Source organism: Bombina bombina, chromosome 3, assembly GCF_027579735.1.
Source record: "Bombina bombina isolate aBomBom1 chromosome 3, aBomBom1.pri, whole genome shotgun sequence".
Classification (NCBI taxonomy): Eukaryota; Metazoa; Chordata; class Amphibia; order Anura; family Bombinatoridae; genus Bombina; species Bombina bombina.
This window is the reverse complement of record NC_069501.1, coordinates 672,068,478-672,081,260: the sequence shown is the minus strand read 5'-3', so window position 1 is coordinate 672,081,260 and position 12,783 is coordinate 672,068,478. Positions and strand designations below refer to the sequence as shown.

Genomic DNA, 12,783 nt, shown 5'->3' with positions numbered 1-12,783 from the left:
TGCCCCTCCTGGTAGGATTGTATATCCCATATGTCACTAGCTCATGGACTCTTGCCAATTACATGAAAGAAACCAATTATTCACTTCAATCAAACATTATTAGTTATTAGCATTCATATTTCTTCTCTTATGTTAAAGTGCTTATTATCAGATTTTTACTATAATTAATTAATTAAATATAATTAATGGGATGTTAACTTATAAGTGCCTGAAAAACAGTATAATGCATTCTAAACACGAATGATGTATGTTTAAAGGGACACTCAATTCAAAATTAAACTTTCATGTTTCAGATACAGTGGGGAAAAAAAGTATTTAGTCAGACACCAATTGTGCAAGTTCTCCCCCTTAAGAAGATGAGAGAGGCCTGTAATTTTCATCATAGGTATACCTCAACTATGAGAGACAAAATGTGGAAACAAATCCAGACAATCGCATTGTCTGATTTGGAAAGAATGTATTTGCATATTATGGTGGAAAATAAGTATTTGGTCACCTACAAACAAGCAAGATTTCTGGCTCTCACAGACCTGTGTCTTTTTCTTTAAGAGGCTTCTCTGTCCTCCACTCATTACCTGAATTAATGGCACCTTTTTGAACTTGTTATCAGTATAAAAGACACCTGTCCACAACCTCAAACAGTCACACTCCAAACTCCACTATGGTGAAGACCAAAGAGCTGTCAAAGGATACCAGAAACAAAATTGTAGACCTGCACCAGGCTGGGAAGACTGAATCTGCAATAGACACGCAGCTTGGTGTGAAGAAATCAACTGTGGGAGCAATAATTAGAAAATGGAAGACATAAAAGACCACTGATAATCTCCCTCGATCTGGGGCCTCACGCAAGATCTCACCCCGTGGGGTCAAAATGATCACAAGAACGGTGAGCAAACATCCCAGAACCACACGGGGGGACCTAGTGAATGACCTGCAGAGAGCTGGGACCAACGTAACAAAGGTTACCATCAGTAACACACTACGCCACCAGGGACTCAGATCCTGCAGTGCCAGACGTGTCCCCCTGCTTAAGCCAGTACATGTCTGGGCCCATCTGAAGTATGCTAGAGAGCATTTGGATGATCCAGAAGTGGATTGGGAGAATGTCATATGGTCAGATGAAACCAAAGTAGAACTGTTTGGTAGAAACACATCTTGTCGTGTTTGGAGGAGAGAGAACACCATACCTACTGTGAAGCAGGGGGGCAGCAACATCATGCTTTGGGGCTGTTTCTCTGCAAAGGGAACAGGACAACTGATCCATGTACATGAAAGAATGAATGGGGCCATGTATCGTGAGATTTTGAGTGCAAACCTCCTTCCATCAGCAAAGGCATTGAAGATGAAATGTGGCTGGGTCTTTCAGCATGACAATGATCCCAAACACACTGCCTGGGCAATGAAGGAGTGGCTTCGTAAGAAGCATTTCAAGGTCCTGGAGTGGCCTAGCAAGTCTCCAGTCTCAACCCCATAGAAAACCTTTGGAGGGAGTTGAAAGTCCGTGTTGCCCAGTGACAGCCCCAAAACATCACTGCTCTAGAGGAGATCTGCATGCAGGAATGGGCCAACACACCAGCAACAGTGTGTGATAACCTTGTGAAGACTTACAGAAAACGTTTGACCTCTGTCATTGCCAACAAAGGATATATAACAAAGTATTGAGATTAACTTTTTATATTGACCAAATACTTATTTCTCCAACATTGGTGTGTCCGGTCCACAGCGTCATCCTTACTTGTGGGATATTCTCTTCCCCAACAGGAAATGGCAAAGAGTCCCAGCAAAGCTGGTCACATGATCCCTCCTAGGCTCCGCCCACCCCAGTCATTCTCTTTGCCGTTGCACAGGCAACATCTCCACGGAGATGGTTAAGAGTTTTTTGGTGTTTAAATGTAGTTTTTATTCTTCTATCAAGTGTTTGTTATTTTAAAATAGTGCTGGTATGTACTATTTACTCTGAAACAGAAAAGGATGAAGATTTCTGTTTGTAAGAGGAAGATGATTTTAGCAGACAGTAACTAAAATCGATTGCTGTTTCCACATAGGACTGTTGAGATGAAGTAACTTCAGTTGGGGGAAACAGTTAGCAGACTTTTCTGCTTAAGGTATGACTAGCCATATTTCTAACAAGACTGTGTAATGCTGGAAGGCTGTCATTTCCCCTCATGGGGACCGGTAAGCCATTTTCTTAGTCAAAAACAAACAGAATAAAGGGCTTATTATGGGCTAAAAAACTGGTAGACATTTTTATGGGCTAAATCGATTGCTTTATTTGTGCATATTATTCAAATTTAGGCTAACAATTGACATTTATAATCTTGGGGAACGTTTATAAAACGGCAGGCACTGTATTGGACACCTTTTTCAGTCAGGGGGCCTTTCTAGTCATAGACTGAGCCTCATTTTCGCGCCATTAATGCGCAGTTGTTTTTTGAGAGCAGGGCATGCAGATGCATGTGTGAGGATCTAAGAATCTCTGAAAAAGCTTTTAGAAGGCGTCATTTGGTATCGTATTCCCCTCAGGGCTTGGTTGGGTCTTAGCAAAGGCTGTATCTGGGACTGTATAGGGGTTAAATTGAAAAACAGCTCCGGTTCCGTTATTTTAAGGGTTAAAGCTCTGAAATTTGGTGTGCAATACTTTTAAGGCTTTAAGACACTGTGGTAATTTTTGAACAATTCCTTCATACTTTTTCACATATTTTAATATTCAAGGTCGAGGGGGCAGTTTCTAAACAAATGCACTACTATTCCTATCGAAGATAGTTGTGCTTTCAAAGATCCTATGGATAAAAAATTGGAGGGTTTGCTTAAAAAGATTTTTTGTACAGCAAGGCTACCTTCTACAACCAATTTTCATGCATTGTTCCTGTCACTACGGCAGCGTGGTTCTGGTTCGAGGAACTAGAAAAGTCGCTCAGTAGAGAAACTCCATATGAGGAGGTTATGGACAGAGTTCACGCACTTAAATTGGCTAACTCTTTTATTTTAGATGGCGCTTTGCAATTAGCAAAATTAGCGGCGAAAAATTCAGGGTTTTCTATCGTGGCGCGCAGAGCGCTTTGGCTAAAGTCTTGGTCAGCGGATGTGTCAAGACAAAATTGCTTAACATTCCTTTCAAAGGTAAAACTTTATTTGGACCTGATTTGAAAGAGATTATTTCAGACATCACTGGGGGAAAGGGCCACGCCCTTCCACAGGATAGGTCTTTTAAGGCTAAAAATAAGCCTAATTTTCGTCCCTTTCGCAGAAATGGACCAGCCTCTAATTCTGCATCCTCTAAGCAAGAGGGTAATGCCTCACAACCCAAACCAGCCTGGAAACCAATGCAAGGCTGGAACAAGGGTAAGCAGGCCAAGAAGCCTGCCACTGCTAACAAAACAGCATGAAGGTGTAGCCCCCTATCCGGGACCGGATCTGGTGGGGGGCAGACTCTCTCTCTTTGCTCAGGCTTGGGCAAGAGATGTTCAGGATCCTTGGGCGCTAGAAATAGTTTCTCAAGGTTATCTCCTGGAATTCAAGGAACTACCCCCAAGGGGAAGGTTCCACAAGTCTCACTTATCCTCAAACCAAATAAAGAGACAGGCATTCTTACATTGTGTAGAAGACCTGTTAAAGATGGGAGTGATACACCCAGTTCCAATAAAGGAACAAGGAATGGGATTTTATTCCAATCTGTTCGTAGTTCCCAAAAAAGAGGGAACGTTCAGACCAATTCTGGATTTGAAGATCCTAAACAAATTTCTCAGGGTACCATCGTTCAAAATGGAAACTATTCGAACGATTCTACCCACCATCCAGGAAGGTCAATTTATGACTACCGTGGATCTAAAGGATGCGTACCTACATATCCCTATCCACAAGGAACATCATCAGTTCCTAAGGTTCGCTTTTCTGGACAAACATTTCCAGTTTGTGGCTCTTCCATTCGGATTAGCCACTGCTCCAAGGATTTTCACAAAGGTGCTAGGGTCCCTTCTAGCGGTTCTAAGACCAAGGGGCATTGCAGTAGTACCTTACTTGGACGACATTCTAATACAAGCGTCGTCCCTGTCAAAGGCAAAGGCTCATACGGACATCGTTCTAGCCTTTCTCACATCTCACGGATGGAAGGTGAACAAATAAAAGAGTTCTCTGTCCCCGTCAACAAGAGTTCCCTTCTTGGGAACAATAATAGATTCCTTAGAAATGAGGATTTTTCTGACAGAGGTCAGAAAATCAAAACTTCTAAGCTCTTGTCAAGTACTTCATTCTGTTCCTCGTCCTTCCATAGCGCAGTGCATGGAAGTAATAGGATTGATGGTTGCAACAATGGACATAGTTCCTTTTGCACAAATTCATCTAAGACCATTACAACTGTGCATGCTCAAACAGTGGAATGGGGATTATACAGACTTGTCTCCAATGATTCAAGTAGATCAAAAGACCAGAGATTCACTCCGTTGGTGGCTGACCCTGGACCATCTGTCCCAGGGAATGAGCTTCCGCAGGCCAGAGTGGGTCATTGTCACGACCGACGCCAGTCTAGTGGGCTGGGGTGCGGTCTGGGAATCCCTGAAAGCTCAGGGTCTATGGTCTCGGGAAGAGTCTCTTCTCCCGATAAACATTCTGGAACTGAGAGCGATATTCAATGCTCTCAGAGCTTGGCCTCAACTAGCAAAGGCCAAATTCATAAGGTTCCAATCAGACAACATGACGACTGTTGCTTATATAAATCATCAAGGGGGAACAAAGAGTTCCCTGGCGATGAAAGAAGTGACCAAAATAATTCAATGGGCGGAGGATCACTCCTGCCACTTGTCTGCGATCCACATCCCAGGAGTGGAAAATTGGGAAGCGGATTTTCTGAGTCGTCAGACATTTCATCCGGGGGAGTGGGAACTCCATCCGGAAATCTTTGCCCAAATAACTCAATTATGGGGCATTCCAGACATGGATCTGATGGCGTCTCATCAGAACTTCAAGGTTCTTTGCTACGGGTCCAGATCCAGGGATCCCAAGGCGACTCTAGTAGATGCACTAGTAGCACCTTGGACTTTCAACCTAGCTTACGTATTCCCACCGTTTCCTCTCATTCCCAGGCTGGTAGCCAGGATCAATCAGGAGAGGGCCTCGGTGATCTTGATAGCTCCTGCGTGGCCACGCAGGACTTGGTATGCAGACCTGGTGAATATGTCATCGGCTCCACCATGGAAGCTACCTTTGAGACAGGACCTTCTTGTTCAAGGTCCATTCGAACACCCAAATCTGGTCTCCCTCCAACTGACGGCTTGGAGATTGAACGCTTGATTCTATCAAAGCGTGGGTTTTCAGATTCGGTGATAGATACTCTGGTTCAGGCCAGAAAACCTGTAACTAGAAAAATTTACCATAAAATGTGGAAAAAATATATCTGTTGGTGTGAATCCAAAGGATTCCCATGGAATAAGATAAAAATTCCTAAGATTCTCTCCTTTCTTCAAGAAGGTTTGGAGAAAGGTTTATCTGCAAGTTCTCTAAAGGGACAGATCTCTGCTTTATCTGTCTTACTACACAAAAGACTGGCAGCTGTGCCAGATGTTCAAGCATTTGTTCAGGCTCTGATTAGGATCAAGCCAGTTTACAGACCTTTGACTCCTCCCTGGAGTCTAAATCTAGTTCTTTCAGTTCTTCAAGGGGTTCCGTTTGAACCCTTACATTCCGTAGATATTAAGTTACTATCTTGGAAAGTTTTGTTTTTGGTTGCAATTTCTTCTGCTAGAAGAGTTTCAGAGTTATCTGCTCTGCAGTGTTCTCCTCCTTATCTGGTGTTCCATGCAGATAAGGTGGTTTTGCGTACTAAGCCTGGTTTTCTTCCTAAAGTTGTTTCTAACAAAAATATTAACCAGGAGATAGTTGTACCTTCTTTGTGTCCGAATCCAGTTTCAAAGAAGGAACGTTTGTTACACAATTTGGACGTTGTCCGTGCTCTAAAGTTCTATTTAGAGGCTACTAAAGATTTCAGACAAACATCTTCCTTGTTTGTTGTTTATTCTGGTAAAAGGAGAGGTCAAAACGCGACTTCTACCTCTCTTTCCTTTTGGCTTAAAAGCATTATCCGTTTGGCTTATGAGACTGCCGGACGGCAGCCTCCTGAAAGAATCACAGCTCACTCCACTAGGGCTGTGGCTTCCACATGGGCCTTCAAGAACGAGGCTTCTGTTGACCAGATATGTAAGGCAGCGACTTGGTCTTCACTGCACACTTTTGCCAAATTTTACAAATTTGATACTTTTGCTTCTTCGGAGGCTATTTTTGGGAGAAAGGTTTTGCAAGCCGTGGTGCCTTCCGTTTAGGTAACCTGATTTGCTCCCTCCCTTCATCCGTGTCCTAAAGCTTTGGTATTGGTTCCCACAAGTAAGGATGACGCCGTGGACCGGACACACCAATGTTGGAGAAAACAGAATTTATGCTTACCTGATAAATTACTTTCTCCAACGGTGTGTCGGGCCCACGGCCCGCCCTGGTTTTTTAATCAGGTCTGATGAATTATTTTCTCTAACTACAGTCACCACGGTATCATATGGTTTCTCCTATATATATTTCCTCCTGTCCGTCGGTCGAATGACTGGGGTGGGCGGAGCCTAGGAGGGATCATGTGACCAGCTTTGCTGGGACTCTTTGCCATTTCCTGTTGGGGAAGAGAATATCCCACAAGTAAGGATGACGCCGTGGACCGGACACACCGTTGGAGAAAGTAATTTATCAGGTAAGCATAAATTCTGTTTTTCCACCATAATTTGCAAATAAATTCTTTCCAAATCAGACAATGTGATTTCTGGATTTGTTTCCACATTTTGTCTCTCATAGTTGAGGTATACCTATGATGAAAATTACAGGCCTCTCTTATCTTCTTAAGTGGGAGAACTTGCACAATTGGTGGCTGACTAAATACTTTTTTTCCCCACTGTAGATCAGGCAGTTTTAAACAACGTTTCAATGTACTTTCATTAACAAAATGTGCACAGTCTTTTTATATTTACACTTTTTGAATCAACAGCTCCTACTGAGCATGTTCAAAAATTCACAGAATATACTATATGCCTTTGTGATTGGCTGATGGCTGTCACATGATAGAGGAAGAGTGGAAATAGATATAATTTTAAATATTTTCAGAAAAAAATCTACTTATTTGAAGTTGAGACTAAGTGCTGTTGCTTTATCTTGTTATGGATTTGTTGATTATGCAAATCTACTGTATTTACTGGTCCTTTAAATAGGGTTTTAGCAGCATTGTCTGTATGTATACTTTTTTCTTTATGTAGCTGGCTAGTTCATCCTATCAAAGGGAGCAGTTGCTCAGTGTGATTGACTTTGTCTCATGCACTAGCTTTATTTCCTCACCCATGTACTCTCTTAAAGGGACAGTCTAGACCCAATATTTATTCTTTACTACTTATTGTAACATACCAAACAAGTATCTTGCAATGGTTTCAACATTTATAAGCTTGTAAGTAGTACATGAAACTTTTAAATAATCATAGTTTGTTAGCAACTGAAAATGGCCACCAAGCTCCACCCACTGCTTTCTTCTTGTCCAGCAAGCCCTTGTCTTGTTTGACAGTTTAGCAGTGCACGTTTAGTATTTTTCAGTTAGATATTTGAAATAGTGTATGTTCAGTTTTTTTTGCCTCAGCTGGAAATGCAGGGGACATTTATTGTAGGCGGACCGGCATCAGTTCTAAGAACTATTGATAGTTATTGTGGCTGCCTAGTAGCAGCTCTGTTTGCTTTTTACTTGTGAATTTTTTCTACTGTGAGTGATTATCATATAAATAATCTTTATATTCTTGTGGTCAATTTTTTTTATTTTCTTCAATTATTGAATTATGTTATTGTTAATAAAGTCTAATGAACTTTAACTCCTCATTACTTATTATTTTATTTAAAAAAAAAATGTTTATCCTGATTTGCTATCTGTGAACCCAGATACAGCTATGCACCTCCCCCTCATTTAGTATATAGTGTGCACTGCTTTGCATGTCATTTGTAAACCTTAGTTTCTGGGCCACAAACTATCCTTATGAATGAAAACTGTAGATTTGTAAATTTATTTTGTAATTTATCTTGCTTATTAGTCTGTATGTATGTATATATATATATATATATATGTATGTATGTATATATATATATATATATATATATATATATATATATATATATATATATATAGATACACAGGGAGTGCAGAATTATTAGGCAAGTTGTATTTTTGAGGATTAATTTTATTATTGAACAGCAACCATGTTCTCAATGAACCCAAAAAACGCATTAATATCAAAGCTGAATATTTTTGGAAGTAGTTTTTAGTTTGTTTTTAGTTTTAGCTATTTTAGGGGGATATCTGTGTGTGCAGGTGACTATTACTGTGCATAATTATTAGGCAACTTAACAAAAAACAAATATATACCCATTTCAATTATTTATTTTTACCAGTGAAACCAATATAACATCTCAACATTCACAAATATACATTTCTGACATTCAAAAACAAAACAAAAACAAATCAGTGACCAATATAGCCACCTTTCTTTGCAAGGACACTCAAAAGCCTGCCATCCATGGATTCTGTCAGTCTTTTGATCTGTTCACCATCAACATTGCGTGCAGCAGCAACCACAGCCTCCCAGACACTGTTCAGAGAGGTGTACTGTTTTCCCTCCTTGTAAATCTCACATTTGATGATGGACCACAGGTTCTCAATGGGGTTCAGACCAGGTGAACATGGAGGCCATGTCATTAGATTTTCTTCTTTTATACCCTTTCTTGCTAGCCACGCTGTGGAGTACTTGGACACGTGTGATGGAGCATTGTCCTGCATGAAAATCATGTTTCTTTCATGTAATTAGCAAGAGTCCATGAGCTAGTGACGTATGGGATATACATTCCTACCAGGAGGGGCAAAGTTTCCCAAACCTTAAAATGCCTATAAATACACCCCTCACCACACCCACAATTCAGTTTTACAAACTTTGCCTCTGATGGAGGTGGTGAAGTAAGTTTGTGCTAGATTCTACGTTGATATGCGCTCCGCAGCAAGTTGGAGCCCGGTTTTCCTCTCAGCGTGCAGTGAATGTCAGAGGGATGTGAGGAGAGTATTGCCTATTTGAATGCAGTGATCTCCTTCTACGGGGTCTATTTCATAGGTTCTCTGTTATCGGTCGTAGAGATTCATCTCTTACCTCCCTTTTCAGATCGACGATATACTCTTATATATACCATTACCTCTGCTGATTCTCGTTTCAGTACTGGTTTGGCTTTCTACAAACATGTAGATGAGTGTCCTGGGGTAAGTAAATCTTATTTTCTGTGACACTCTAAGCTATGGTTGGGCACTTTGTTTATAAAGTTCTAAATATATGTATTCAAACATTTATTTGCCTTGACTCAGAATGTTCAACTTTCCTTATTTTTCAGACAATCAGTTTCATATTTGGGATAATGCTTCATTTTATTGCGTCATTCTTGGCGCGGATTTTTTTGGCGCAAAAATTCTTTTCCGTTTCCGGCGTCATACGTGTCGCCGGAAGTTGCGTCATTTTTTTGACGTTATTTTGCGCCAAAAATGTCGGCGTTCCGGATGTGGCGTCATTTTTGGCGCCAAAAGCATTTAGGCGCCAAATAATGTGGGCGTCTTGTTTGGCGCTAAAAAAATATGGGCGTCGCTTTTGTCTCCACATTATTTAAGTCTCATTATTTATTGCTTCTGGTTGCTAGAAGCTTGTTCACTGGCATTTTTTTCCCATTCCTGAAACTGTCATTTAAGGATTTTGTTCAATTTTGCTTTATATGTTGTTTTTTCTATTACATATTGCAAGATGTTCCACGTTGCAACTGAGTCCGAAGATACTTTAGGAAAATCACTGCCGGGGCTGGAGCTACCAAGCTAAGTGTATCTGCTATAAATTTTTGGTATCTGTTTCTCCAGCTGTTGTTTGTATTGCATGTCATGACAAACTTATTTATGCAGATAAAATTTCCTTTAGTACTGTTATATTACCTGTTGCTGTTCCGTCAACATCTAAATTTCAGAGTGTTCCTGATAAACATAAGAGATTTTATTTTTTTAAATCCATTTAGAAGGCTATGTCTGTTATTTCTCCTTCTAGTTTACATAAAAGTCCTTTAAAACTTCTCTTTTTTTCAGATGAATTTTTAAATGAACATCATCATTCTGATACTGATAATGGTTCTTCTGGTTCAGAGGTTTCTGTCTCAGAGGTTGATGCTGATAAATCTTTGTATTTGTTCAAGATGGAATTTATTCGTTCTTTATTTTAAAGAAGTATTAATTGCTTTAGATATAGAGGATTCTGGTCCTCTTGATACTGGATCCAAACGTTTAAATAGGGGTTTTAAATCTCCTGTAGTTATTCCAGAAGTGTTTAATCTCCCTGATGTTTTTTCTGAAGTAATTTCCAGGGAATGGAATAATTTGGGTAATTCTTTTACTCCTTCTAAACGTTTAAGCAATTATATCCTGTGCCATCTGACAGATTAGAGTTTTTTGGGACAAAATCCCTAAGGTTTGGGGCTGTCTCTATTCCTGCTAAAATGTACTACTATTTCTACGGCAGATAGTACTAAATTTAAGGATCCTTTAGATAAGAAAATTGAATCCTTTCTATGAAAAGTTTACTTATGTTCAGGTAATCTTCTTAGACCTGCTATATTTTTACCGGATGTTGCTGCAGCTTCAACTTTTTGGTTAGAAGTTTTAGCACAACAAGTAACAGATCATAATTTTATAGCATTATTATTATTCTATAACATGCTAATAATTTTATTGGTGATATCATTAGTGTTGATGTCAGGTATATGTCTCTAGCTATTTTAGCTAGAAAAGCTTTATGGGTTAAACTTGGAATGCTGATATGTCTTCTAAGTCAACTTTGTTTTCCCTTTCTGTCCAGGGTAATAATCATTTTTTCGTTCTTTTTTTCATAATAAGGAACAAAAGCCTGATCCTTCATCCTCAGGAGCGGTATCAGTTTGGAAACTTTTTCCAGTTTGGAATATATCCAAGCCTTATAGAAACCTATAGTCAGCTCCTAAGTACCCATGAAGGTGCGGCCCTTTTTTCCAGTTCAGCTGGTATGGGGCAGATTACGTTTTCTTCAAAGGAATTTGGATCAATTCCGTTCTCAATCTCTGGTTTCAGAACATTGTTTCAGAAAGGTACAGAATTGGCTTCAAGTTAAGGCCTCCTGCTAAGAGATTTTTTTCTTTCCCGTGTCCCAGTTAACACAGCAAGGCTCAGCATTTCTGAAATGTGTTTCAGATCTAGAGTTGGCTGGAGTAATTATGCCAGTTCCAGTTCTGGAACAGGGACTAGGGTTTTATTTTATCTCTTCATTGTACCAAAGAAGGTCAATTCCTTCAGACCAGTTCCGGATCTATCAATATTGAATCGTTATGTAAGGATACCAACATTCAAGATGGTTACTGTAGGACTATTCTGCCTTTTGTTTAGTAAGGGCATTATATGTCTACAATAGATTTTCAGGATGTGTATCTGCATATTCCGATTCATCCAGATCATTTTTAGTGTCTGAGATTCTCTTTTTAGACAAGCATTACCAGTTTTGTGGCTCTACCGTTTGGCCTAGCCTCAGTTCCAAGAATTTTTTTCAAAGATTCTCGGTGCCCTTCTTTCTGTATTCAGAGAACGGGGTTTTGGTATTTCCTTATTTGGACGATTATCTTGGTATTTGCTCAGTCTTCTCATCGAAGAATCTCATGCGAATCAATTTGTGTTGTTTCTTCAAGATCATGGTTGGAGGATCAATTTACCAAAAAGTTCATTGATTCCTCAGTCAAGGGTAACCTTTCTGGGTTTCCAGATAGATTCAGTGTCCATGACTCTGTCTTTAACAGACAAAAGACGTCTAAAATTGATTTCAGCTTGTCGAAACCTTCAGTCACAATCATTCCCTTCGGTAACCTTATGCATGGAAATTCTAGGTCTTATGACTGCTGCATCGGACGCGATCCCCTTTGCTCGTTTTCACATGCGACCTCTTCATCTCTGTATGCTGAATCAATGGTGCAAGGATTACACAAAGATATCTCAATTTATATCTTTAAAAACCGATTGTTCGACACTCTCTAACGTGGTGGACAGATCACCATCGTTTAATTTAGGGGGCTTCTTTTTGTGCTTCCGACCTGGACTGTAATTTCAACAGATACAAGTCTCACAGGTTGGGGAGCTGTGTGGGGATCTCTGACGGCACAAGGAGTTTGGGAATCTCAGGAGGTGAGATTACCGATCAATATTTTGGAACTCCGTGCAATTTTCAGAGCTCTTCAGTTTTGGCCTCTTCTGTAGAGAGAATCGTTCATTTGTTTTCAGACAGACAATGTCACAACTGTGGCATACATCAATCATCAAGGAGGGACTCACAGTCCTCTGGCTATGAAAGAAGTATCTCAAATTTTTTTTTTTGGTTTGGGCGGAATCCAGCTCCTGTCTAATCTCTGCGGTTTATATCCCAGGTGTAGACAATTGGGAAGCGGATTATCTCAGCCGCCAAATGTTCCATCCGGGCGAATGGTCTCTTCACCCAGAGGTATTTCTTCAGATTGTTCAAATGTGGGAACTTCCAGAAATAGATCTGATGGCGTCTCATCTAAACAAGAAACTTACCAGATATCTGTCCAGATCCCGGGATCCTCAGGCGGAGGCAGTGGATGCATTTTCACTTCCTTGGAAGTATCATCCTGCCTATATCTTTCCGCCTCTAGTTCTTCTTCCAAGAGTAATCT

At 40.2% G+C, this 12,783-nt stretch overlaps 1 protein-coding gene across 1 annotated transcript in view; it reads left to right on the top strand.

Moving 5' to 3' along the window:
- AP2B1 (adaptor related protein complex 2 subunit beta 1) overlaps window positions 1-12,783 on the top strand; it is a 457,689-nt gene that overhangs the window by 231,963 nt on the left and 212,943 nt on the right. The window lies entirely within an intron of this gene.